A 26,044-nucleotide genomic window follows, 5' to 3' on the forward strand; every position below is an offset into this window, starting at 1 on the left:
TATTAATTAATTTATATCTATTATAAAAAAATAAGTGAATTTATAATTATTGTTAAATAAAAATATAATTAATTTAAGAATGAATGAGTTTATAACTAAAATTAAAATAAATTAAATAGAAGTAAATTATTTACTGAAAGATATTTATATATATTAATTTGCATATGTTTTAATAACAAGCTTAATAGCTTGGTGGTTATGAGTATCATTTTTCTCCTTGATGAGGGGGTTCAAACCCCATCTTCCACATTTTGGAAAAATTTTGAAACTCAAGCGATTCGGTCGAACTGGTCTTACAGGTTTGACCGGTTCACACCAGTTTGTTGCCTTATGCGGTCTGATCATCGGACCGGATCGGTCTACGATCCGATTTATCAATTTTTCGGTCAAACCGACCAGTCCGGTCCGGTTTTAATAACAATGATTCCACGTTCTTCCTCCTACTCCTTCTTCTTCTTCTCCTTCTTCTTTGCATTCCTCCTCATTTTTCTTCGTATTTCTTCTTCTTCTTCTTCTTCTTCTTCTTCTTCTTCTTCTTCTTCTTCTTCTTCGTGTTTTCATCCTCATCGTGGTTCTTTTTATTGTTGTTATTGTTGCTGCATTTTTTTCTCCTTCTCTTTCTATTGATTTTGTAACATTATGTATTTTTTTCTTCTTTGTTTGATTTTTTCTCCCAAGAAGAATTATAAGAAAACGAAATAAGAAGATGAGGAAGAAGAAGCAGTAGAAGATGAGAAGGAGGAAGAGGAAGATTTTTGAATTATGCATAACTTATCAAAATAAAAATATACCAAAATATCTTCGTGTTACACCCAAATTTGCTGCAAATACAGAAAAATATTTTCTCTAATGCTGCATTTTTTTCTTCTTTTTTTCCTTATTTCTTTCTTTCTTTTAGTTAAATGAATGTAAGTTCACCCTCTTCCAAGTAATTTGCAGTATTATGTGTTTCTTCTTCTTTTTTTTTTTGATTTTTTTTTATTTTTATTCTTGTTAAAAGAGTAAAACAAGAAGAAACTTGAGAAGGTAAAACAAAAAGAAAAATATGAATAAAAAGAAAAAAGAAAAAGAAGATGGTGATGATGATAAAAAAAAAAGAAGAAGCAGTAGAAGATGAGGAGGAGGAAGAAGAAGAGTTTTGAATTATGCAGAACTTATCAGAATAAAAATACACCCAAATATCTTCGTGTTACACCCAAATTTGCTGCAAATACAGAAAAATATTTTCTCTAATGCTGCATTTTTTTCTTCTTCTTTTTTTTCCTTATTTCTTTCTTTCTTTTAGTTAAATGAATGCAAGTTCATCCTCTTCCAAGTAATTTTACAGCATTATGTGTTTCTTCTTCTTCTTTGTTCGATTTTTTTGTTTTTACTCTTGTTAAGAGAGTAAAACAAGAAGAAACTTGAGAAGGTAAAAAAAAAGAAAAAGATGAATAAGAAAAAAAAGAAGAAGAAGATGGTGATGATGATAAAAAAAAGTAGCAGTAGAAGATGAGGAGGAGGAAGAAGAAGAGTTTTGAATTATGCAAAACTTATCAGAATAAAAATACACCAAAAATTCTTAAAATACACCCAAATATCTTTGTGTTACACCCAAATATCTCCGTGTTACACCCAAATTTGCTGCAAATATAGAAAAATATTTACTCTAATGCTACATTTTTTCTTCTGAATTGAACCACACCTCAGCCACTTGATTGGATTCAAAACAATAAAAGGAGGATGAGCGGATACTTTATACGCTTTTTGGCATTGTTTTCATATAGTTTTTAGTATGTTTTATTTAAGTTTTATTATATTTTCATAGGTTTTAGTGTAAAATTCACATTTTTAAATTCTACTATGAGTTTGTGTATTTTTATGTAATTTCAGATATTTTCTGGCTGAAATTGGGGAGCTGGAGCAAAAGTCTGATTCAGAGGCAGAGAAAGCACTGCAGATGCTGTTAGGATCTGACCTTCGTGCACTCGAAGGAGCTTTTCTGGAGCTACAAAAGTCCAAATGGAGCGTTCTCAATGGTTATGGAAAGATGACATCCAGAGCTTTCCAGAAATATATAATAGTCCATAGTTTAATTTAGAATAGAAGGCCAAAAACTGGCGTTCAATGCCAACCCTCTACCACAGTCCGGGCGTCCAGCGCCCACAAGGGGGTGGCCAGCGTTCAAATGCCCAAGAAGGGCCCCCAAGCAAGCGTTCAACGCCCAAAGAGTCTCCCAGCTCGTGGATCTCATCAAAGCTCAGCCCAAACACTCACCAAGTGGGTCTAGAAGTGGATTTTTGTACTAAAAGACTGTTTTACCCTTTCTTATGTAATCCTTAGCCATTAGTCTAGTATTTATTTGAGAATTTTTACACTGTCGGAGGACCTTTTGACACTTTACATGTTTTTCATTGTATTATCTATCAGTATGAGTCTCTAAACCTCCTAGGTTGAGGGGAGGAGCTCTGCTGAGTTTTATGGATTAATAAAGTATTAATGTTCTTTCTCAATTCGTGTTCGATTCTCTATTCTAAGATGTATCTTCGTTCTTCATCATTATGAATGCGTTGAACCGGCACAAGATTATCTTATTCTATATGGATTCAGAGTGAGTCTTTCATCGGACAATGATAAACCACTAGCTAGATTATACATCTCTTAGACAGCTAATCCACAACTTTGTTGGAGACTTTTCGAGACACCAGTTTAGCCGAGGTATGGGAAGATTAGAGTCTTTGTGGTAGAGGCTAGAACCAAAGGTGCAACATTCTTTGATTCAGAAGATTCGACCTTGTCTGTGGCGTTTTGAGTAGGATCACTAAAGGGAATGGACTGCAGGAGCTTCACCCTCAATCAGAATGGATCCACACTAACCCTGGGGTTCATATATGGAGAAGCATTGGTGACCTCTCAACCGACGTTGATCACATACAGCCTGCCATAGAAGAAATCATTCACAGTTGAAGAAGATAGTAAGACCGGATTAATCCAGAAGAACAAAGCATCTCCAAGCCTTAACCATCTTCTTATCACTGGTTATAATCAAACATAGTAATTCTATCTTCTTTTCTTTTTATGCGTTTAAACAAATCCAACAACTCTTCTATCCGCTTGACTAAGATCTACAAGATAACCATAGCTTGCTTCAACCATAATCCTCATGGGATTGACCCTGACTTACCTCAGGTATTACTTGGATGACCCAGTGCCCTTGCTGGTTCAGTTGTACGAAGTGTGGAAATTCGTGCACCAGGAGGAGAAGAAATTCTAATGAAAAAAGAAGGAGGAAAAGGAGGAGGAGGAAGAGCTGGTGTTGATGACGACGATAACGAAAAAGAAAAGGTTTAATTACTCTATTGGTCCCTATAGTTTCGCTAAATTTTTAATTAGGTCCCTGTACTTTTTTCTTTTTAATTGAGTCCTTGCACCAAATTTTTTTTAATTGGGTCTCTATACTTTTTTTCCTTTTATTTGGGTCCCTGCACCAATTTTTTTTAGTTGGGTCCCTATAAAATTAAGCCAATTACTGCTAAGAGGGACCTAATTGAAAAAAAAATTTAGTACAGGGACCCAATTAAAAGGAAAAAAAGTATAGGGACCTAATTAAAAATTTCGCAAAACTATAAGGACCAACAGAGTAAATAAACCAAAAGAAAAATAACGAAGAAGAAGAACGTGCAATAATGGCACGAAACGCGTGAATATAAATGACTTGTAAAGACTTGTATAGGAAAATGTTTGTATGTGGAGAATAATTCTATTAGAAATATATTTTAGAAGTTATTATTAATGTGTTTGTAATTTTACAAAAAAAATGCATTAATGGTTTAATAATCCTATCAATATGCATGTACCGTTGAACCAAATTAATTAAGATTAAAATAAGTTTTTAACTTTTTATGGTATTTTATTTTTAAAAATTTATAGTGTTTCGAATCTTCAAACAATTAGGGAGTATCTTAACCACCACTTGTATAGAAGAACGGTGATAGAGTTTGATTATGACAACTGTCCCTAGAGAGACAAGTTCTGGCAGCTCACAACAATTGTAGCGGCTGTCTTTTGTTGCAGTCACGTGGATGCTTTCATTAGGTTAATAACTATTTGGTTGCTTGTCGAAATGCTGGATTGAAGGGGTAATGGGTCGTAAGCAACGAGTTGGAAAGTAGGGGTGTCTGGACCTGTGTGCGAGTTCCACGAGAGGAGGTGCTGCCTCAATCATCGGTAGGTTGGCGGGTGAGGCCACCTAGCTACAAGAATACTTCGATGCTAAAGTAAGCATCTGTACGAAGAGGCGTTTATTTAGGGTAAAAGTGACGTATTTTTGGAGAGGGATAGATTCTTCTTCTTTTATACCTCGTACTCGGGTGGGCCCTTTATCTTAGGTCCGTCCATCTGAAAGCTTCCTCCAGCTGTCCAGGTCTTAATCAAAGGGAGGTGGCATGCGGGTCACCTTTGCATGCGGGTCGACAATCCATCGGATCGGTAGTCCATATGGTGGATCCCCGATCCTTATTGGGCTGGGCTGGAACAATAACAAATTATAATTAATATCATTAATGATATTGATTTAAGAACGGGCCTGACTTGGTTGGCCTTTTTGTTTTCATGTTTTTAAATTTTTTAAAAAAAACCTACATTGGCATTATATTGGACATAAAAAAAAAGTTACAATATTTAAAACAATTCAAATTCATAACAGTTGATCCATTAGCCCCTTTTAAGCTATACCTTACCTCAATACACTCATCATGAAATGATCTTTTATAATCTATAACAATTAAAAAGTAATTTATGAGTTTTATTTGAAAACTTTTCCTTCTATTATATGTGTATTGACTATTGACTATTGAGGTAAGGGTAATCACCTTTTAATTGCTACAGAGTATAAAACAATGTTTTAAAAATCAGACCGAACCGGCGAGTTCAATCAAATTATTTAAAAATCGATCATCTAAAGCGGTTTGGTCCACCCAAAAATCGCCCTGCAAAAAACCAATAAAAAACCATTCGAACCGGAAGTTAACTGCCAAAGCGGATGGATTTTTATAAGTACCTATTTTCCCAAAATTCACCAAACGGCGTTATTTTGACGCTGAGGAAAAAAAAAACAGCTGAAGCTGAAGTGTTGAACCCTACCCATTACCCAACCCATTTCAAAGACACACTCACCTCCTCAACCTTAATTTCCTCTTCCACCTTCCTCCAACAAACTCCACCGTCACTATCACAATCGACGCCGGATCCAAGCTGATGTCAGCGAATCGAAGCAGCTGTCACCGTCGCGGATCGAAGCAGCTGTCAGCGATGTCGTCATCATGAACTCTGAACTCTGAAGCTTCTGGCGTCGATGTTGTCTGGTCAGCCTAGTTGTCGGCTTGTCGTCCTGGTCGTTAGCTTCTGTCAACGTCGTCGTTGGGCATCTGTTCTGCTGTCGTGAACTCTAGGCCTTCTGTGCTCTCTGCCGCGGTGAGTTCTTGGGTTTTGGTTTTTCAATTAATTTTTTTATTTGCTGAATTAATTGTATGAATTACTAGTTGCTGCGATGAGGAATTTAGTCCAGATTTGAGTTCAGCTAATCTTTAGTTTTTTATTTTGTTAATTATATGAATTGATGGCTTGATGCAGAGTTCTTCTTCTTTTCAATTTTTTTCTATTTTGTTAATTATATAGATTAATCATTCTGTAATTTTGAATTGGGACTCTGAATTTTGAAATTCGCTATATTGAATTTTGCTATATAAGTTCAATTCTGCTATATTGAATTCTGGTGAAATAACTGTATGAATTGCTGAATTTAATTACATTGAATGCTATATGAATTGTATGAATTGATATAATCGTCTAGATTCTAAATTGCTGTCATTCTGAATTTTGCTATTGTTATTGTAATGGCTGAGTTTTTATTTTGCTGTATGATATTTGTAATTAGTAAAATATTGTATGTAATTAGATAGATCAACCACAAGATAATTCCATCCAATAATCTCAAACAAGTTCCTCTCGAGGAAAATATGACCCAGCTTGGGAATATTTCACTGTGAAGTATGACAAAAACCACAAGGCGCAAAGTATATATGATCACAAGGAGTCACACATTTTGCCACTGTTTTCATTTTGCACTGTTCAAGGAAGAAAGGTTTTTTCCATTTTTGATGAATCCTTCGACGACTTTAAGAACTATTTCTTTAAATTCTGATCTGTAGAGGGTACCTGACCTTTCTATTTATATAAAAATGATGAGCCTTCTTTTCTGTTGTACTGGGAGAAAAAGCTGGTGATAACTAAGTACAACGTAGATGCCTTAGATGAGATTGAAAATTGTTTTGTGAACGTGTTGGAAGAGTGCGTGGTCGGGCTCCTCATTTGGATACTAAGAGATTCTTAGGGGACCCCAGTCAGCTTTGGTCCGAGCTAGGTAGCTTTCTGACTCTTAGCTTTTATGACTCTTGGTTGTAATTTATTTGACTAATGTGCTTTTATTCTTGTTTTGCAGAGACCATGGCTCCCAAGACTACCGCGATGAAACAACTGCGCCAAACTCGGAAGACTGTCGTGGCCCGTGGTCTTCAGGATAAAGAGGCCGGGAGTGATTCTTCCCGTCCTTCCCTGAAGAAGTCGGATTCTGAACCTTTAGCTCAAAAGAAGATTATTCCTACTCTAACAAGTTGGCTAATCTCTCTTGACCCTCCTCTGGAGATTTCTGTTGTTCCTCCATCCTCTTCATCTTCAGAGCCTCTCCCAAAGAGGTAAAAGACTACCGAAGAAGGGAGTATTTACGACAAAGGTTTTGACGGACTTGCCTGGAGTGAGAGAAATATTCTCCCTTACAGATGCATCAGTATGGATGATGTGGCTATCCAGAATCACCTCCAACTTATGGCTGGAAACGGTATTCGTATAGCTGGAATATGCATATCTTTGTCAAAGGAGTTAAAAAAGACTCCCTTTAGTGCCACCCAAAGCTCTCTTGATGCTGCCCGAGCTGAGGTGGAGAGGCTAAAGGAGTCGAAAAAGGAGTTTGATGAGGAGAGGGTCAGGCTAAGGTCCAATTTAGAAAAAGCTTGAGCCCGGGTAAAGACGGCGGAGGCTGCCATGACTATGGCTAAGGGAGTGAAAAAGAGGGTGGAGAAAAGCTATACCCGGGTTTACGGGAAAAATATTGACCTTCATGAGGAGTTAAAAAATGCCAGAGAGGAATATGCTTCTCTTCAAGAGTCTGTGGTCGAGGGGTTGGACGAAACATTCAACAACTTGAAAGCTCAAGTCCAAGTCCTTGCTCTCGGGGTTGACCTCTCCTTGTTTAGCTAGGACAATATTATGGTTGACGCGAAGATCGTACCAGCCCCCGAGGACGATGAAGATCCTTTGCTTGATCTGAAGTCTTTAAGTACTTGGGTCGGACAAACTTTTCAGGCCCCTGGGTCTCTTCCTGACGTGGTAAATGCCAAGCTTCCTCCTTTACCTCTTCATGCTATCCCGACTATGCCGATTTCTTTTCATCCTCCAACCCCTCCTGCACGAGGTCAAGACGTTGTGACAGGGAAGAATCTTAACCCCCTCCTTGGCCCTTCTTCGTAGCTTTTCTTTTGTTGTTAAATAGCCCGACTTGTGGGTCTTGATGAACAATTTTATTTTGTAATAGTTAGAAGTTTTGTGAACACCTTTCGTTTATATCTGTTGTAGTATTTAACAACTTTTGTAGTTTGCATTTGAACAATTTTGAAACTTGGAGAGTGGTGCGCAGAAATCGTGACGGTTCATTCCTTGGTAACGACGCTAAAAAACTTAATACGCACGTTCATAATCTTAGTTCTTTGTCACAACTTCACACAACTAACCAGCAAGTGCACTGGGTCGTCCAAGTAATAAACCTTATGTGAGTAAGGGTCGATCCCACGGAGATTGTCAGCTTGAAGCAAGCTATGGTCATCTTGCAAATCTCAGTCAGGCAGATTCATATGGTTATGGATATTTGATAATTAAAATATAATTAAAATATAAATAAAACGTAAATTAAAGATAGAGATACTTATGTAATTCATTGGTGAGAGTTTCAGATAAGCGTATGAAGATGCTTGTTCCTCCTGAACGTCTGCTTTCCTATTGTCTTCATCCAATCATTCATACTCCTTTCTATGGCAAGCTGTATGTTAGGTGTCACCGTTGTCAATGGCTACTCTCAGTGAAAATGGTCCAATGCGCTGTCACTGCATGGCTAATCATCTGTCGGTTCTCGATCATACTGGAATAGGATCCATTGATCCTTTTGCGTCTGTCACTACGCCCAGCACTCGCGAGTTTGAAGCTCGTCGCAGCCATCCCTTCCCAGATCCTACTCGGAATACCACAAACAAGGTTTAGACTTTCCGGATCTCAAGAATGGCCGTCCATGGATTCTAACTTATACCACGAAGACTCTGATTAAAGAATCCCAGAGATATTCATTCAATCTAAGGTAGAACGGAAGTGGTTGTCAGGCACGTGTTCATAGGTTGGGAATGATGATGACTGTCATGATCATCACATTCATATTGAAGTGCGAATGAATATCTTAGAATCGGAATAAGCTTGAATTGAATAGAAAAACAATAGTACTTTGTATTAATTTATGAGGAACAGCAGAGCTCCACACCTTAGTCTATGGTGTATAGAAACTCTACCGTTGAAAATACATAAGAACAAGGTCCAGGCATGGCCGAATGGCCAGCCCCCATAAAGGTCTAAGATAGCATAAAACTGATCAAAGATGTCTAATACAATAGTAAAAGGTCCTATTTATATCAGACTAGTTACTAGGGTTTACAGAAATGAGTAAATGATGCAGAAATCCACTTCTGGGGCCCACTTGGTGTGTGCTTGGGCTGAGCATTGAGCTTTACACGTGTAGAGGCTTCTCTTGGAGTTGAAGGCTAGTTTGTAACCTGTTTCTGGCGTTTAACTCCACTTTGCAACCTGTTTCTAGCATTTAACTCCAGAATGCAACATGGAACTGGCGTTAAACGCCAGTTTGCGTCATCTAAACTCGAGCAAAGTATGAACTATTATATATTTCTGGAAAGCCCTGGATGTCTACTTTCCAACGCAATTGAGAGCGCGCCATTTGGAGTTTTGTAGCTCCAGAGAATCCACTTTGAGTGCAGGAAGGTCAGAATCCAGCAGCATCTGCAGTCCTTCTTCAACCTCTGAATCTGATTTTTGCTCAAGTCCCTCAATTTCAGCCAGAAAATACCTGAAATCACAAAAAAACACACAAACTCATAGTAAAGTCCAGAAATGTGATTTTTTATTAAAAAATAATAAAAATATACTAAAAACTAACTAAATCATATTAAAAACTATGTAAAAATAATGCCAAAAAGCGTATAAATTATCCACTCATCACAACACCAAACTTAAATTGTTGCTTGTCCCCAAGCAACTGAAAATCAAATAGGATAAAAATAAGAAAATATACTATGAATTCCAAAATATCAATGAAACTTAGCTCCAATCAGATGAGCGGGACTAGTAGCTTTTTGCCTCTTGAATAGTTTTGGCATCTCACTTTATCCATTGAAGTTCAGAATGTTTGGCATCTATAGGAACTTAGAATTCAGATAGTGTTATTGATTCTCCTAGTTCAGTATCTTGATTCTTGAACACAGCTACTTTATGAGTCTTGGTCGTGGCCCTAAGCACTTTGTTTTCCGGTATTACCACCGGATACATAAATGCCACAGACACATAACTGGGTGAACCTTTTCAGATTGTGACTCAGCTTTGCTAGAGTCCCCAATTAGAGGTGTCCAGGGTTCTTAAGCACACTCTTCTTTTTGCTTTGGACCTCGACTTTAACCGCTCAGTCTCAAGTTTTTACTTGACACCTTCACGCCACAAGCACATGGTTAAGGACAGCTTGGTTTAACCGCTTAGGCCAGGATTTTATTCCTTTAGGCCCTCCTATCCACTGATGCTCAAAGCCTTGGATCCTTTTTACCCTTGCCTTTTGGTTTTAAGGGCTATTGGCTTTTTCTGCTTGCTTTTTTTTTTCGCCATTTTTTTTCTCTTTTTTTCTGCAAGCTTTTGTATTCACTGCTTTTTCTTGCTTCAAGAATCATTTTTATGATTTTTCAGATCATCAAATAACATGTATTCTTTTTCATCATTCTTTCAAGAGCCAACATATTTAACATTCATAAACAACAATTTCAAAAGACATATGCACTGTTCAAGCATTCATTCAGAAAACAAAAAGTATTGTCACCACATCAAAATAACTAAACTAGTTTCAAGGATGAATTCGAAACCATGTACTTCTTGGTCTTTTGTAATTAAAGCATTTTTCATTTAAGAAAGGTGATGGATTCATAGGATATTCATAGCTTTAAGACATAGACACTTAAACACTAGTGATCATGTAATAAGACACAAACATAAATAAACATAAAGCATAATAAACGAAAAACAGTAAGATAAATAGACAAGGAGATTAAGGAATGAGTCCACCTTAGTGAGGGTGGCGTCTTCCTCTTCTTGAAGAACCAATGGTGCTTTTGAGCTCCTCTATGTCTCTTCATTGCCTTTGTTGCTCCTCCCTCATAGCTCTTTGATCTTCTCTAATCTCATGAAGGATGATGGAGTGCTCTTGATGCTCCACCCTTAGTTGTCCCATGTTGGAACCTAATTCTCCTAGGGAGGTGTTGATTTTCTCCCAATAGTTTTGTGGAGGAAGGTGCATCCCTTGAGGCATCTCAGGGATTTCATGGTGGGGGATTTCCTCATGCTCTTGTTGAGGTCCATGATCTCTTATTTGCTCCATCATTTTCTTAGTGATGGGCTTGTCCTCTTCAATGAGGATGTCACCCTTTATGTCAATTCCAGCCGAATTGCAGAGGTGGCATATGAGGTGAGGAAAGGCTAACCTTGCCCAAGTGGAGGACTTGTCAGCCACCTTGTAAAGTTCTTGAGGTATAATCTCATGAACTTTCACCTCCTCTCCAATCATGATACTATGGATCATGATGGCCCGGTCTATAGTAACTTCAGACCGGTTACTAGTAGGAATGATTGAGCGTTGAATGAACTCTAGCCATCCCCTAGCCACTGGTTTGAGGTCATGCCTTCTTAACTGAACCGACTTGTCTCTTGAGTCAATTTTCCATTGAGCTCCTTCCTCACATATGTCTATGAGGACTTGGTCCAACCTTTGATCAAAGTTGACCCTTCTTGTGTAGGGGCGTGCGTTCTCTTCTATCATTGGCAAGTTGAACGTCAGCCTTACATTTTCTGGACTGAAGTCTAAGTATTTCCCCCGAACTATGGTGAGCCAATGCTTTGGATTCGGGTTCACACTTTGATCATGGTTCCTAGTGATCCATGCATTTGCATAGAACTCTTGGACCATTAAGATCCCGACTTGTTGAATGGGGTTGGTGAGAACTTCCCAACCTCTTCTTCGGATCTCATGTCGGATCTCCGGATACTCATTCTTTTTGAGCTTGAAAGGAACCTCAGGGATCACTTTCCTCTTAGCCACAACTTCATAGAAGTGGTCTTGATGGACCTTTGAGATGAATCTCTCCATCTCCCATGACTCAGAGGTGGAAGCAATTGCCTTCCCTTTCCTCTTTCTAGAGGTTTCTCTGGCCTTAGGTGCCATAAATGGTTATGAAAAAACAAAAAGCTATGCTTTTACCACATCAAACTTAAAATGTTTGCTCATCCCCTGAGCAAAAGAAGAAAGAAAGAAAGAGAAGAAGAAAAAGAATAGAGGAGATGGAGGGAGAAGGTGTATTCGGCCAAGGGGAAGTTTTGGGGAAGAGAGGGTGGATGTGAGTGGTGAAGAGGTGATGGGAAAGAGTGATTGAGGTGATTGGTGAAGGGTATTTGGGGAAGAGGGTTATGAAAAGGTTTGAAGAGGAGAGAAGAAGATGTGGGGATCCTGTGGGGTCCACAGATCAAGTGGGGTCAAAGACTTAACATCCCTGCTTCAATTAGGCGTGTAAAATGCCATTGCTCTGCAATCCTGGCATTTAACGCCAGATTGCTGCTTGTTCCTGGCGTTAAACGCCCAAATGTAGCATGTTTCTGGCGTTTAACGCCAGGCAGATGCTTGTTTCTGGCGTTAAACGCCAGCTTGGTGCCTGTTTCTGGCGTTAAACGCCAGACAGATGCTTGTTTCTGGCGTTTAAATGCCAGACTGCTCTCCTCCAGGGTGTGCTATTTTCAATGCTATTTTTCATTCTGTTTTTGATTTTTCAGTAGTTTTTGTGACTCCACATGATCATCAACCTACTAAAACACGAAATAACAAAAGGAAAATAAAATAGACATAATTAAATAACATTGGGTTGCCTCCCAATAAGCGCTTCTTTAACGTCAATAGCTTGACAATAAGCTCTCATGGAGACTCACAGATGTTCAGAGCATTGTTGGGACCTTCCAACACCAAACTTAGAGTTTGACTGTGGGGGTTCAACACCAAACTTAGAGTTTGGTTGTGGCCTCCCAACACCAAACTTAGAGTTTGATTGTGGGGGCTTTGGTTGACTCTGCAGTGAAAGAAGCTTTTCATGCTTCCTCTCCATGGTTACAGAAGGGGATCCTTGAGTCTTAAACACAAGGTTGTCCTCATTCAGTTGAAGGACCAATTCTCTTCTGTCCACATCAATCACAGCTCTTGCTGTGGCTAGGAAGGGTCTTCCAAGGATGATGGATTCATCATCTTCCTTCCCAGTGTCTAGGATTATGAAATCAGCAGGGATGTGAAGGCCTTCAACCTTTACTAACATGTCCTCTACTTGTCCATAAGCCTGTTTTCTTGAGTTGTCTGCCATCTCTAATGAGATTCTGGTAGCTTGCACCTCAAAGATCCCAAGTTTCTCCATTACAGAGAGTGGCATTAAGTTTATTCCTGACCCCAGGTCACACAGAGCCTTCTCAAAGGTCATGGTGCCTATGGTACAGGATATTAAGAATTTGCCAGGATCCTGTTTCTTTTGAGGTAATTTCTGCCTATCCAATGCATTCAGTTCATTGGTGAGCAAGAGAAGTTCATCTTCCCAAGTCTCATTACCAAATAATTTGGCATTCAGCTTCATGATTGGACTAAGGTACTTAGCAACTTGCTCTTCAGTAATTTCTTCATCCTCTTCAGAGGAAGAATACTCATCAGAGCTCATGAAGGGCAGAAGGAGGTTCAATGGAATCTCTATGGTCTCTAATTGAGCCTCAGATTCCTTTGGTTCCTCAAAGGAAAACTCCTTATTGGTCACTGGACGTCCCAGGAGGTCTTCCTCACTAGGATTCACATCCTCCTCCAACCTTGTAGGTTCGGTCATGATGGTTAAATCAATGGCCTTGCACTCTCTCTTTGGATTTTCTTCTGTATTGCTTGGGAGAGTACTAGGAGGAGTTTCAGTGACTCTTTTACTCAGCTGGCCTACTTGTGCCTCCAAATTTCTAATGGAGGACCTTGTTTCATTCATGAAACTTACAGTAGACTTAGATAGATCAGAGACTATATTTGCTAAGCTAGATGGATTCTGCTCAGAATTCTCTGTCTGTTGCTAAGTGGATGATGGAAAAGGCTTGCTATTGCTAAACCTGTTTCTTCCACCATTATTAAAGCCTTGTTGAGACTTTGTTGATCCTTCCATGAGAAATTTGGATGATTTCTCCATGAGGGATTATAGGTGTTTCCATAGGGTTCACCCATGTAATTCACCTTTGCTATTGCAGGGTTCTCAGGATCATAAGCTTCTTCTTCAGAAGATGCCTCTTTAGTACTGTTGGATGATTCCTTCAATCCATTCAGACTCTGAGAGATCATATTGACTTGCTGAGTCAATATTTTATTCTGAGCCAATATGGCATTCAGAGTATCAATTTCAAGAACTCCCTTCCTCTGAGGCGTCCCATTACTCACAGGATTCCTTTCAGAAGTGTACATGAACTGGTTATTTACAACCATGTCAATGAGTTCTTGAGCTTCTGCAGGTGTTTTCTTTAGGTGAATGGATCCACCTGCAGAATGGTCCAATGACATCTTTGATAATTCAGACAGACCATTATAGAATATATCCAGAATGGTCCATTCTGAAAGCATGTCAGAAGGACACTTTTTGGTCAGTTCCTTGTATCTCTCCCAAGCTTCATAGAGGGATTCACCTTCCTTCTGTCTGAAGGTTTGAACATCCACTCTAAGCTTGCTAAGCTTTTGAAGAGGAAAGAACTTGGCTAAGAAAGTCGTGACCAGCTTATCCCAAGAGTTCAGGCTGTCTTTAGATTGAGAGTCCAACCATATTCTAGCTTTGTCTCTTACAGCAAATGGGAAAAGCATAAGCCTGTAGACCTCAGGATCAACCCCATTGGTCTTAACAGTATCACAGATCTGCAAGAATTCAGTTAAGAACTGAAAGGGATCTTCAGATGGAAGTCCATAAAACTTGCAATTATGTTGCATCAGAGAAACTAATTGAGGTTTCAGCTCAAAATTGTTTGCTCCAATGGCAGGGATTGAGATGCTTCTTTCATGTAAATTGGAATTAGGTGCAGTAAAGTCACCAAGCATCTTCCTTGCATTGTTATTATTTTTGGCCATGTCTCCTTCTTTTTCGAAAATTTCTGTCAGATTTTCTCTAGAGAGTTGTGCTTTAGCTTCCCTTAGCTTCCTCTTCAGAGTCCTTTCAGGTTCAGGGTCAGCTTCAACAAGAATGTTCTTATCCTTGTTCCTGCTCATATCAAAAAGAAGAAAACAAAAAAGAAGAGGAATCCTCTATGTCACAGTATAGAGATTCCTTATGTAAGTATAAGAAGAGAATAATGGAGGAAGGAAAAGATAAGAATCCAAACACAAGGGAGAGGAATGAGTTTGAATTCTTGGGTGAAAGAGGGGTGTTAGTAGATGAATAAATAATTAGAAAGAGATGAGGAGAAGAGAAATAAATTAAAATAAAAGTATTTTTGTTTTTAAATTGAATTTAAAATAAAAAATAAAAATTAAAGTTCAAAAATTAAGAAAGGAAAATTGAATCAAATTAAATTAAATTTAAAACAATTAGTTAATTTAAAAAGAAATTTTGAAAAAGAGGGAAGGGATTTTCGAAAATTAGAGATAGAATTAGTTAGGTAGTTTTGAAAAAGATATGATTGAAATAGTAAACTTTTAAAATCAAACAAAAAGTCAAGTAGTTAATTAAAAAAGATTTGAAAATCAATTTTTGAAAAGATAAGAAGTTAGAAAAGAAGTTAGAAAAGATTTTGAAATTGATTTTGAAAAAGATGTGATTGACATTTATTTTGAAAAAGATTTGAAAAAGAAATTTAAAAAGATTTGATTTTTGAAATCAAAGTTGATTACTTGACTAACAAGAAACTAAAAAGGTATTATTCTAGAGTTTAAAGATTGCACCTTTCTTACTAGGCAAGTAACAAACTTAAAAATTTTGAATCAATCATATTAATTGTTAGCATTAATTTCAAAAATATGAAATAAAAATAAGAAAAAGATGTTGAAAATCAATTTGAAATTTTCGAAAATCATAAAAGGAAAATGAAAAAGATTTGATTTTTGAAAAAGATTTGAAAAAGATAGAATTTTAAATTGAAAATTTGATTTGACTCATAAGAAACAACTAAATTTTAAAAAGTTTTGAAAAAGTCAACTCAAATTTTCGAAAATTTATGAGAGAAAAAGGGAAATATATTTTTTTATTTTTGAATTTTTAATGATGAGAGAGACAAACACTAAATTGAAACAAAACATAAAAATTATGAATCAAAACAACTAATGCATGCAAGAACACTTTGAATGTCAAGATGAACACAAAGAACACTTTGAAGATCAAGATGAACATCAAGACTTATTTTTGAAAATTTTTAAGAAAAGAAAAACATGCAAGACACCAAACTTAGAAATTTTTAAACTTTAGACACTAATAGTTCAAAAATGCATATGGAAAACAAGAAAAGACACAAAACATAAAAATGCAAAGATCAAACAAAGCAATTCATCAAGAACAACTTGAAGATCATGAAGAACATATGCATGAGTTTTCGAAAAATGCACAAATTTTAAAAACATGCAATTGACACCAAACTTAAAATTTGACACAAGACTCAAACAAGAAACATCAAAATTTTTGGTTTTTATGATTTTATTATTTTTTTTTTTGGTATTTTTCGAAAATTATTTTGGGAAAAACGAAAAAGAAGAATTTTTTTGTATTTTTCGAAAATAAGAAATAAAAAGCTTAAAATTAAAATAAAATTACCTAATCTGAGCAACAAGATGAACCGTCAGTTGTCCAAACTCGAACAATCCCCGGCAACGGCGCCAAAAACTTGGTGCGCAGAAATCGTGACGGTTCATTCCTTGGTAACGGCGCTAAAAAACTTAATACGCACGTTCATAATCTTAGTTCTTTGTCACAACTTCGCACAACTAACCAGCAAGTGCACTGGGTCGTCCAAGTAATAAACCTTACGTGAGTAACGGTCGATCCCACGGAGATTGTCGGCTTGAAGCAAGTTATGGTCATCTTGCAAATCTCAGTCAGGCAGATTCATATGGTTATGGATATTTGATAATTAAAATATAATTAAAATATAAATAAAACGTAAATTAAAGATAGAGATACTTATGTAATTCATTGGTGAGAGTTTCAGATAAGCGTATGAAGATGTTTGTTCCTCCTGAACCTCTGCTTTCCTATTGTCTTCATCCAATCATTCATACTCCTTTCTATGGCAAGCTGTATGTTAGGCATCACCGTTGTCAATGGCTACATCCTGTCCTCTCAGTGAAAATGGTCTAATGCGCTGTCACTGCATGGCTAATCATCTGTCGGTTCTCGATCATACTGGAATAGGATCCATTGATCCTTTTGGTTTGTCACTACGCCCAGCACTCGCGAGTTTGAAGCTCGTCGCAGCCATCCCTTCCTAGATCCTACTCGGAATACCACAGACAAGGTTTAGACTTTTCGGATCTCAGGAATGGCCGTCCATGGATTCTAACTTATACCACGAAGACTCTGATTAAGGAATCCCAGAGATATTCATTCAATCTAAGGTAGAACGGAAGTGGTTGTCAGGGACGCGTTCATAGGTTGGGAATGATGATGACTGTCACGATCATCACATTCATATTGAAGTGCGAATGAATATCTTAGAATCGGAATAAGCTTGAATTGAATAGAAAAATAATAGTACTTTGTATTAATTCATGAGGAACAGCAGAGCTCCACACCTTAGTCTATGGTGTGTAGAAACTCTACCATTGAAAATACATAAGAACAAGGTCCAGGCATGGCCGAATGGCCAGCCCGCATAAAGGTCTAAGATAGCATAAAACTGATTAAAGATGTCTAATACAATAGTAAAAGGTCCTATTTATATCAGACTAGTTACTAGGGTTTACAGAAATGAGTAAATGATGCAGAAATCCACTTCTGGGGCCCACTTGGTGTGTGTTTGGGCTGAGCATTGAGCTTTACATGTGTACAGGCTTCTCCTAGAGTTGAACGCCAATTTGTAACCTGTTTCTGGCGTTTAACTCCACTTTGCAACCTGTTTCTGGCGTTTAACTCCAGAATGCAACATGGAGCTGGCGTTGAATGCCAGTTTGCATCATCTAAACTTGAGCAAAGTATGGACTATTATATATTGCTGGAAAGACCTGGATGTCTACTTTCCAACGCAATTAAGAGTGCGCCATTTGAAGTTCTGTAGCTCCAGAAAATCCACTTTGAGTGCAGGGAGGTTAGAATCCAGCAGCATCTGCAGTCCTTCTTCAACCTCTGAATCTAATTTTTGCTCAAGTCCATCAATTTCAGCCAGAAAATACATGAAATCACAGAAAAATACACAAACTCATAGTAAAGTTTAGAAATATGATTTTTTATTAAAAACTAATAAAAATATACTAAAAACTAACTAAATCATACTAAAAACTGTGTAAAAATAATGCCAAAAAGCGTATAAATTATCCGCTCATCAAAGAGCCTTTCTACTCCTTGATTTTTTATTCAGTTGCTTGGTTTAGCAAATTTTTTCAATGCTTTTGCTGAATTTAAGCAATGAATTCATTTGTATGGATTTCTTTTTTCAAGCCCCGACTTTGTGTAGTTAGACTTTGCTAAGTTACTTGTACACTTTGTTTTTATTTTACTTTATAATTGAGGTCAATTTTTACGAGTTGTTTATATAACTTCTTACATTAATTTGTACCTCGTCACTTCATCTTGCCGATCATGATAGGTCGGCAATGATTTTTCCGGTTTGTCGAGCTTAAATTAATGCGTTTTTAATAGGAAACCTTTTTGAAAAACTAGGAGTTTATTGATAAATGATAAATTCCTTTGCATAAGCCTACTTACTAAGGACTTGAGTACCCTTAGCCCTTGCTTTGGTTCCTTGTTAAAACCTCCTTTAGAAAAAACCCTTTTTAAGGAAAAATCCTAAGGTTGGGAAAAAGAGTACATCAGGGAACAAGGTTTACTTTCTAACTGTAGTACTTCTTTAGGTTCCACGCGCACCAAGACCTCGGGAGTTCTCGTCCTTGTAGGTCAGACACCTTGTAGTAACCTTTCCCTAGGATTTCAAGAATATTGTAGGGTCCTTTCCAATTAGTTGCTAGCTTCCCTTTGCTCGGCTTCTGAACTCCGATGTCATTTCAGATCAATACGAGGTCGTTTGAGGCGAAGCTTCTTTTGATAACCTTCTGATTATACCTTAAGGCCATTATTTGTTTTAGTGCTTCCTCTTTAATTCGAACTCATTTTTGGACTTTTGGGAGGAGGTCGAGCTCTTCCCTTTATGCGTGGGTAGTGGTCCCTTCATTATAGAATATAACCATAGGTAATTCTTCAACAATTTCTATGGGGATCATGGCTTCCATCCCATAGGCAAGTCAGAAAGGTGATTCACCCATTGTGGAATGAGGGGTTGGGGGATATGCCCATAAGACTTGGGGAGCTCGTCTGTCCATGTCCGCTTTGCTTCTTGCAACTAGCGCTTCAACCTGGCCAATATGACTTTGTTGGCCGCCTCAGCTTGTCCATTAGTTTGAGGATGTTCCAGTGATGTGAATTGGTGCTTTATTTTTAAGTCGACCACCAAATTTCTGAAGGTTGAGTTGGTAAACTGGGTTCCATTATCCATGGTGATGGAGTGGGAAACTCCAATCCTTGTGATAATGTTCTTGTAAAGGAACTTCTAACTTCTTTGGGCAGTGATAGTTGCCAGCGGATCCGCTTTGATCCATTTATTAAAGTAGTCAATCCCTACTATGAGGTATTTGACTTGTCCAGGAGCTTGGAAAAATGGTCCTAGGAGGTTGAGACCCTATTTTGCAAATGGCCATGGTGAGTTAACACTAATAAGCTCTTCAGGAGGTGCAACATGGAAGTTATCATGCTTTTGGCAAGGTGGGCACTTGTTAACAAACTCGGCCACTTCCCTTTGTAAGGCCGGCTAGAAAAAATCGGCTCGGATTACCTTCTTGGCTAGTGATTAGGCTCCCAAATAGTTTCTACATATGCCATTATGTACCTCCTCCAGGACCTTTTTTGTATTAGAGGTCGGGACGCACTTCAAGGGGTGTTGATATTCCTCTTTTATATAGGACGTTGTGGACTAACATGTAATTTTGTGCCTCACTTATAAGTCTTTGTACCTCTTTTTCATTTTCAGGGAGAACGTCAAATTTAAGATAGTTAATTATAGCGATCATCCATCTTAAATTATGATTAGATATAGTCATTATATCCGAGTTGTCATCTCCCTTTGATATTGATAGTGCATGTAGAGTTTCCTGGATAAGGCTTCTATTATTGTTCCTAGCTTGGTGCTGGCTAATTTGGAGAGAGCATCAGCTCAGACGTTTGATTCTTGGGCTATATGCCGGACCTCTCCTTCTGAAAAATGTGCTAGCTGTTCTCATGCTTCGTCTAAGTACTTTTTCATGGTGGAGTCTTTGGCTTGATAGGTACCGTTAATCTGTGAAGTTATCACTTGAGAGTCACTTAACACTATCAGCTTTTCTATTCCCACTTCTTTAGCCAGCTTCAAGCCAGCAAGTAAGGCTTCATATTCTGCTTGGTTATTAGAAGCAGAAAACTCAAACCTTAACGAACGTTCTATCTGAGTTCCTTGTTTACTTTCTAGGATAACTCCTGCCCCACTTTCGGCTTTATTGGACGACCCGTCTACATATAGGCTCCATGTAGTTGGGCTTCCCTGACTTTCAATATATCCAGCAATGAAATCGGTAAGATATTGGGACTTGATTGCTGTTCGGGTTTCATACTTTCAGTATATTCAGTATATTCCCTGACTTAGCATTCGTCCTACTAAGTCTGTCTTTTGTAGAATGTGTTTCACTAGTTGGTTAGTTTGGACCTTGATAGTGTGAGCTTGAAAATAAGGTCAGAGCTGTCTAGAGGTGAGGACAAGGGCATATGCAAAATTTTCTATCTTTTGGTAGTTCAGTTCTGCTCCTTGTAAAGCTTTACTAACAAAGTAGATAGGTTTCTGTCCGTCCTTGCCTTCTCTTATCAATGTTGAAGCTATAGCTCGGCTCGCCACTGCTAGGTAGAAGACGAGCACTTCTCCTAATATTGGTCGGGTAAGTATGGAGGGTTGTCCCAGAAATGTTTTGAAGTCTTGAAAGGCTTGCTCGCATTCTGAGATCCACTCAAATTGCTTCCCTTTTTAAGAATTGAGTATAGGGGAGTCAATTTTAGTGATGATCTTGCTAGAAATCTAGATAGAGCTACACAACTTCCATTTAGTTGTTGAACTTCCTTAAGACAAGTCGGGCTCTTCATGTCAAGAATAGCCCTGCATTTGTCCGGGTTTGCTGCTATGCCTCTCTGAGTTAGCATGAAGCCTAAGAATTTTTTTGCTTCTACTAGGAAGGTGTATTTTGAGGGGTTTAATCTCATCTCATGCTTCCTTATAGTAGAAAATATCTCAGAGAGATCGGACAAAAGTGTCGAGTCGACCTTAGTTTTAACAAGCATGTCATCCACATATACCTCCATAAGTTTTCCTAAGTGGAAGGAAAACACCTTGTTCATCAATCTCTGGTATGTGACTCCAACATTCTTTAACCCAAAAGGCATTACTACGTAGCAGTAGTTAGCTTTCGGATTTATGAACGAGATCTTTTCTTGGTCCGGCTTAGGCATCGGGATCTGGTTGTATCCTGATTAAGCGTCCATAAAGGACAGGTATCAATAGCCAGATGCTGAGTCGACCAGGGCATCGATGCTGGAAAGAGGGTATGGATCCTTGGGACAAGCCTTATTGAGGTCGGTGTAATCAACACACATCCTCCATTTTCTATTTTGTTTCTTTACCAAAACTACATTGGCCATCTATAATGGATACTTTACCTCTCTTATGAACCCTACTTCTAATAGGGCTTGCACTTGTTCTTCCACGACCTGTGTTCTTTTGGTTCTGAGTTTTCGACGCTTTTTCTGGACAGGCCTAGAACCCGGGTAGACGGCAAGTTTGTGGGACATCAGGTCGGAATCTATGCCAGGCATGTCGGAGGCTTTCCAAGCGAAGAGGTCAGCATTCCTCCTTAGAAGGTCAATGAGGTTCTTTTTCAGACCTTATTCCAGGTTAGCCCTTATATTTATTATTTTTTCAAGGTGATCTCCGATTTGTACTTCTTCTACTTTGCCTCCAAGTTGGGGGCATAATTTTTCTTGAGTTCGGATACCACTAAGTTCAATAGTGTTGACCTCCTTTCCACCAGCACTACCTTTTAAATTAAGGTTTTCATTGTAACACTTACGTGCTAATTTCTGATCCCTTTTTATTGTAGCAATTCCTTAGTAGTAGAAAACTTCATACACAGGTGGGGTGTAGAAACAACAGCTGCCAGTCGATTCAAAGTTGTCGGACTTAATAAGGCATTATATGCAGAGGTAACATCAACCATGATGTAATCAATGCTCAATGTCTTTGACTTTGCACCATTTCCAAAAGTGGTATATAGAGAGATGTACCTAAGAAGTCGGATCAGCGTGTCCCATAATCCGAAGAGATTGTCTGGATATGTTTTTAGGTCATTTTCTTCTAGCCCAAGTTTGTCAAAAACGGACTTAAATAAGATATTTGCCGAGCAACCTTGATCTATTAAGGTGCTATGGAGATTTGCGTTGGCGAAGATCATTGTTATCATCACGGGATCGTTGTGACCAGTTGTTATCCCTTGAGCATCTTCTTTAGTGAACGAGATGGTAGGCAGGTCAGGAAATCTCCTATCTTTCCCGACTTGGTACACCTCTTTGAGATGTCTTTTTCGAGATAATTTTGATATTGCTCCTCCAGTAAATTCCCCGTTAATCATGTGTATGTGTCGCTCAGAAGTTTAGGGTAGATGTTCTTGTTGTCCTCCTTCTTCATCTCTCTTTCTCTTCCTCGAGTCGTCCAACCTATCTGCCAAGTACTTGTCTAGTCGACCTTCTCTGGCCAACTTTTCTATGACATTCTTCAAATAGTAGCAATCATTGGTAGAATGCCCGTATAGTTTGTGGTACTCGCAATACTCAGTCCAGCTTCCTGCCTTTTTGTGTTTAATTGGACGAGGAGGTGGAAGTTTCTCGATGTGGCATATCTCTTTGTAAACATCTACAAAAGAGACCCGGAACGGAGTGTAGTTATGATATCTTCGGGGTTTCTCTAGGTTGACTCTTCCTTCTTCTTAGCTTTTTTATCTTTTTCCTGAGGTGGATAAGGCAGGCCGAGTCTCAGAAGTGGTTCTCTCAGTCATGAGTTCTCCACCATGTTGATATACTTTTCTGCCTGTTCTAGTACTTCATACAAAGAGGCCACGTGTCACTTGGATATTGATTGAGAGAATGACCTTTCTTTAAAGCCATTAACTAATCCCATTATCACTACTTCAGTGGGTAGGTTTTAAATCTCTAAGCATGGCTTATTGAACATTTCCATATAGTCTCGGAGGGTTTCCTCAGCCTCTTGCTTAACTCCTATTAAGCTCGGGGTGTGTTTTACCTTGTTCTTTTGAATAGAGAATCTAGTAAGATACTTACTTGCTAGGTCGTCGAAGCAAGCAACTGACCTAGGAGGTAGGTTATCAAACCACTTATCCCAGCTTTGGTTAATATTTTTGGGAGGGCTTTGCACCGGGTAGAGTCAGAAGCTTTAGCTAGGTACATTCGATTTTTAAAATTGCTGAGGTGGTGTCTAGGGTCAGTTGTTCCGTCGTAGAGATCCATGTCGGGGGTTTTGAAATTCCTTGAAACTTTAGCGTGCATGATCTCTTTTATAAACGGATCTTCTCCCCCTAGGGGGCTTTCTTCCCGATTTGTTCGATTACTTCATTTTCGGAGATCGGCTTCTAATTTTAAAAGCTTTTCTTCTAGCTCCCTTCGTCGTTGATGAGTGATGAGCGGATAATTTATACGTTTTTTGACATTGTTTTTAGTATGTTTTTATTAGGATCTAGTTACTATTAGGAATGTTTTTATTAGTTTTTATGTTAAATTCACATTTCTGGACTTTACTATGAGTTTGTGTGTTTTTCTGTGATTTCAGGTATTTTCTGGCTGAAATTGAGGGACTTGAGCAAAAATCAGATTCAGAGGTTGAAGAAGGACTGCTGATGCTGTTGGATTCTGACCTCCCTGCACTCAAAGTGGCTTTTCTGGAGCTACAGAACTCAAAATGGCGCGCTTCTAATTTCGTTGGAAAGTAGACATCCAGGGCTTTCCAGAAATATATAATAGTCCATACTTTGGCCAAGAATAGATGACGCAAACTGGTGTTCAACGCCAGCTCTCTGCCCAATTCTGGAGTTCAGCGCTAGAAAGGGATCAAAAACCAGAGTTGAACGCCAGAAATACGTCACAAACTGGAGTTTCTACACTCCATAGATTAAGGTGTGGAGCTCTGCTGTTCCTCAAAGATTAATGCAAAGTACTATTGTTTTCTATTCAATTCATCTTATTTCGCTTCCAAGATATTCATTTGCATTTCAACCTGAATGTGATGAACATGACAATCATCATCATTCCCTATGAACGCGTGCCTGACAACTACCTCCGTTCTACATTAGATTGAATGAGTATCTCTTAGATCTCTTAATCGGAATCTTCGTGGTGTAAGCTAGAATGATGGCATATCTGAAATTCTCACCAATGATTTACATAAGTATTTCTATCCCTATTTTATTAATTAAATTCGAAAACTCCATAACCATCTGATATCCGCCTGACTGAGATTTACAAGGTGACCATAGCTTGCTTCATACCAACAATCTCCGTGGGATTCGACCCTTACTCACGTAAGGTATTACTTGGACGACCCAGTGCACTTGCTGGTTAGTTGTGCGAAGTTGTGAACCATGGTATTGGCATCATGTTTTTTGGCACCAGTGCCAGGGAAAGAAAGAGCAATGAATTTTACATAATCAAAGTGTAATCACAATTTCTGCGCACCAAATTTTTGGCGCCGTTGCCGAGGATTGTTCGAGTTTGGATAACTAACGGTTCATCCTGTTGTTCAGATTAGGTAATTTTCTTTTTGTTTTATTTTCAAAAATTTTTCAAAAATCTTTCAAAATTTTCTCCTTTGTTTTCAAAAAAATTTTTTTTTTAATAATAAAAATGTTTTCAAAAATATAATTTTTCTTCAAAATTTTTAAGAATGAATTCTAGTGTTTCATGAGGCATGGCTGGCTGTAAAGCCATGTCTAATACGATTGTAGGGCATGTTAGACGTGTCATGTCTGAGTTACATACTAAAGCTTGGCTGGCTATTAAGCCAAGCCTGACCCTTTGATTGGAGCTTTAGAGCATAAGATTCCTGGAATTCATATTAAAAATTTTGGAATCCTTATTTTTATTTTTCAAAATGATTTTCGAAAAAAATTAAAAGAAAATACAAAAAAATCATAAAATCATAAAAATAAAAAAAATATTTTTTGTGTTTCTTGTTTGAGTCATGTGTCATGTTATAAGTTTGGTGTCAATTGCATGTGCATCTTGCATTTTTCGAAAATTCATGCATTCATGGTGTTCTTCATGATCTTCAAGTTGTTCTTGGTAAGTCTTCTAGTTTGATCTTTGCATTTGCATGTTTTGTGTCTTTTCTTGTTTTTCATATGCATTCATGAATTCTTAGTGTCTAAGCATTAAAGAATTCTAAGTTTGGTGTCTTGCATGTTTTCTTTGCATAAAAAATTTTTCAAAAATATGTTCTTGATGTTCATCATGATCTTCATAGTGTTCTTGGTGTTCATCTTAACATTCATAGCATTCTTGCATGCATCACATGTTTTGATCTAAAATTCTCATGCATTGCATAATTTTCATGTTTCTCTCTCTCATCATTAAAAATTCAAAAACCGAAAAAAAAATATCTTTCCCTTTTTCTCTCTCATAAATTCGAAAATTAGATTTGACTTTTTAAAAAATTTTTAAAATCTAGTTGTTTTCATGAGTCAAATCAAATTTTCAATTTAAAAATCTTATCTTTTTCAAAATCTTTTTCAAAAATCAAATCTTTTTCATTTTTCTTAGTTATTTTCGAAAATTCCAAAAATATTTTTCAAAAATATTTTTCTTAATTTTACATCATAATTTTCGAAAATAACAATAACAATTAATGTTTTGATTCAAAAATTTCAAGTTTGTTGCTTACTTGTTAAGAAAGATTCAAACTTTAAGTTCTAGAATCATATCTTGTGATTTCTTGTGAATCAAGTCATTAATTGTGATTTTAAAAATCAAATCTTTTTCAAAACTAATTTCAATCATATCTTTTCAAAAATATCTTCCTATATTACTTTTTTTTCAAAAATTTGATTTCAAAATATCTTCTCTAACTTCTTATCTTCTTATCTTTTCAAAATTTGTTTCAACTAACTAACTAACTTTTTGTTTGTTTCTTATCTTTTTCAAAACTACCTAACTAACTCTCTCTCTCTCTAATTTTTAAATCTCTTCCCTCTTTTTCAAAAATTCTTTTTAATTAACTAATTACTTTAATTTTTGATTTTAATTTTCGAAAACCACTAACCTTTTTCAAAAACTAT

The 26,044-nt window shown here is 37.5% G+C and overlaps 1 long non-coding RNA gene across 1 annotated transcript; it reads left to right on the forward strand.

Annotated features, from left to right (window-relative positions):
- LOC110266578 lies at positions 5,064 to 14,543 on the forward strand. The gene is made up of 3 exons (XR_002353994.1): positions 5,064 to 5,407; positions 12,178 to 12,180; positions 14,534 to 14,543. It is a non-coding gene; the product is annotated as an uncharacterized LOC110266578 (long non-coding RNA).

The sequence above is a fragment of the Arachis ipaensis genome, chromosome B09, assembly GCF_000816755.2.
Source record: "Arachis ipaensis cultivar K30076 chromosome B09, Araip1.1, whole genome shotgun sequence".
NCBI lineage: Eukaryota > Viridiplantae > Streptophyta > Magnoliopsida > Fabales > Fabaceae > Arachis > Arachis ipaensis.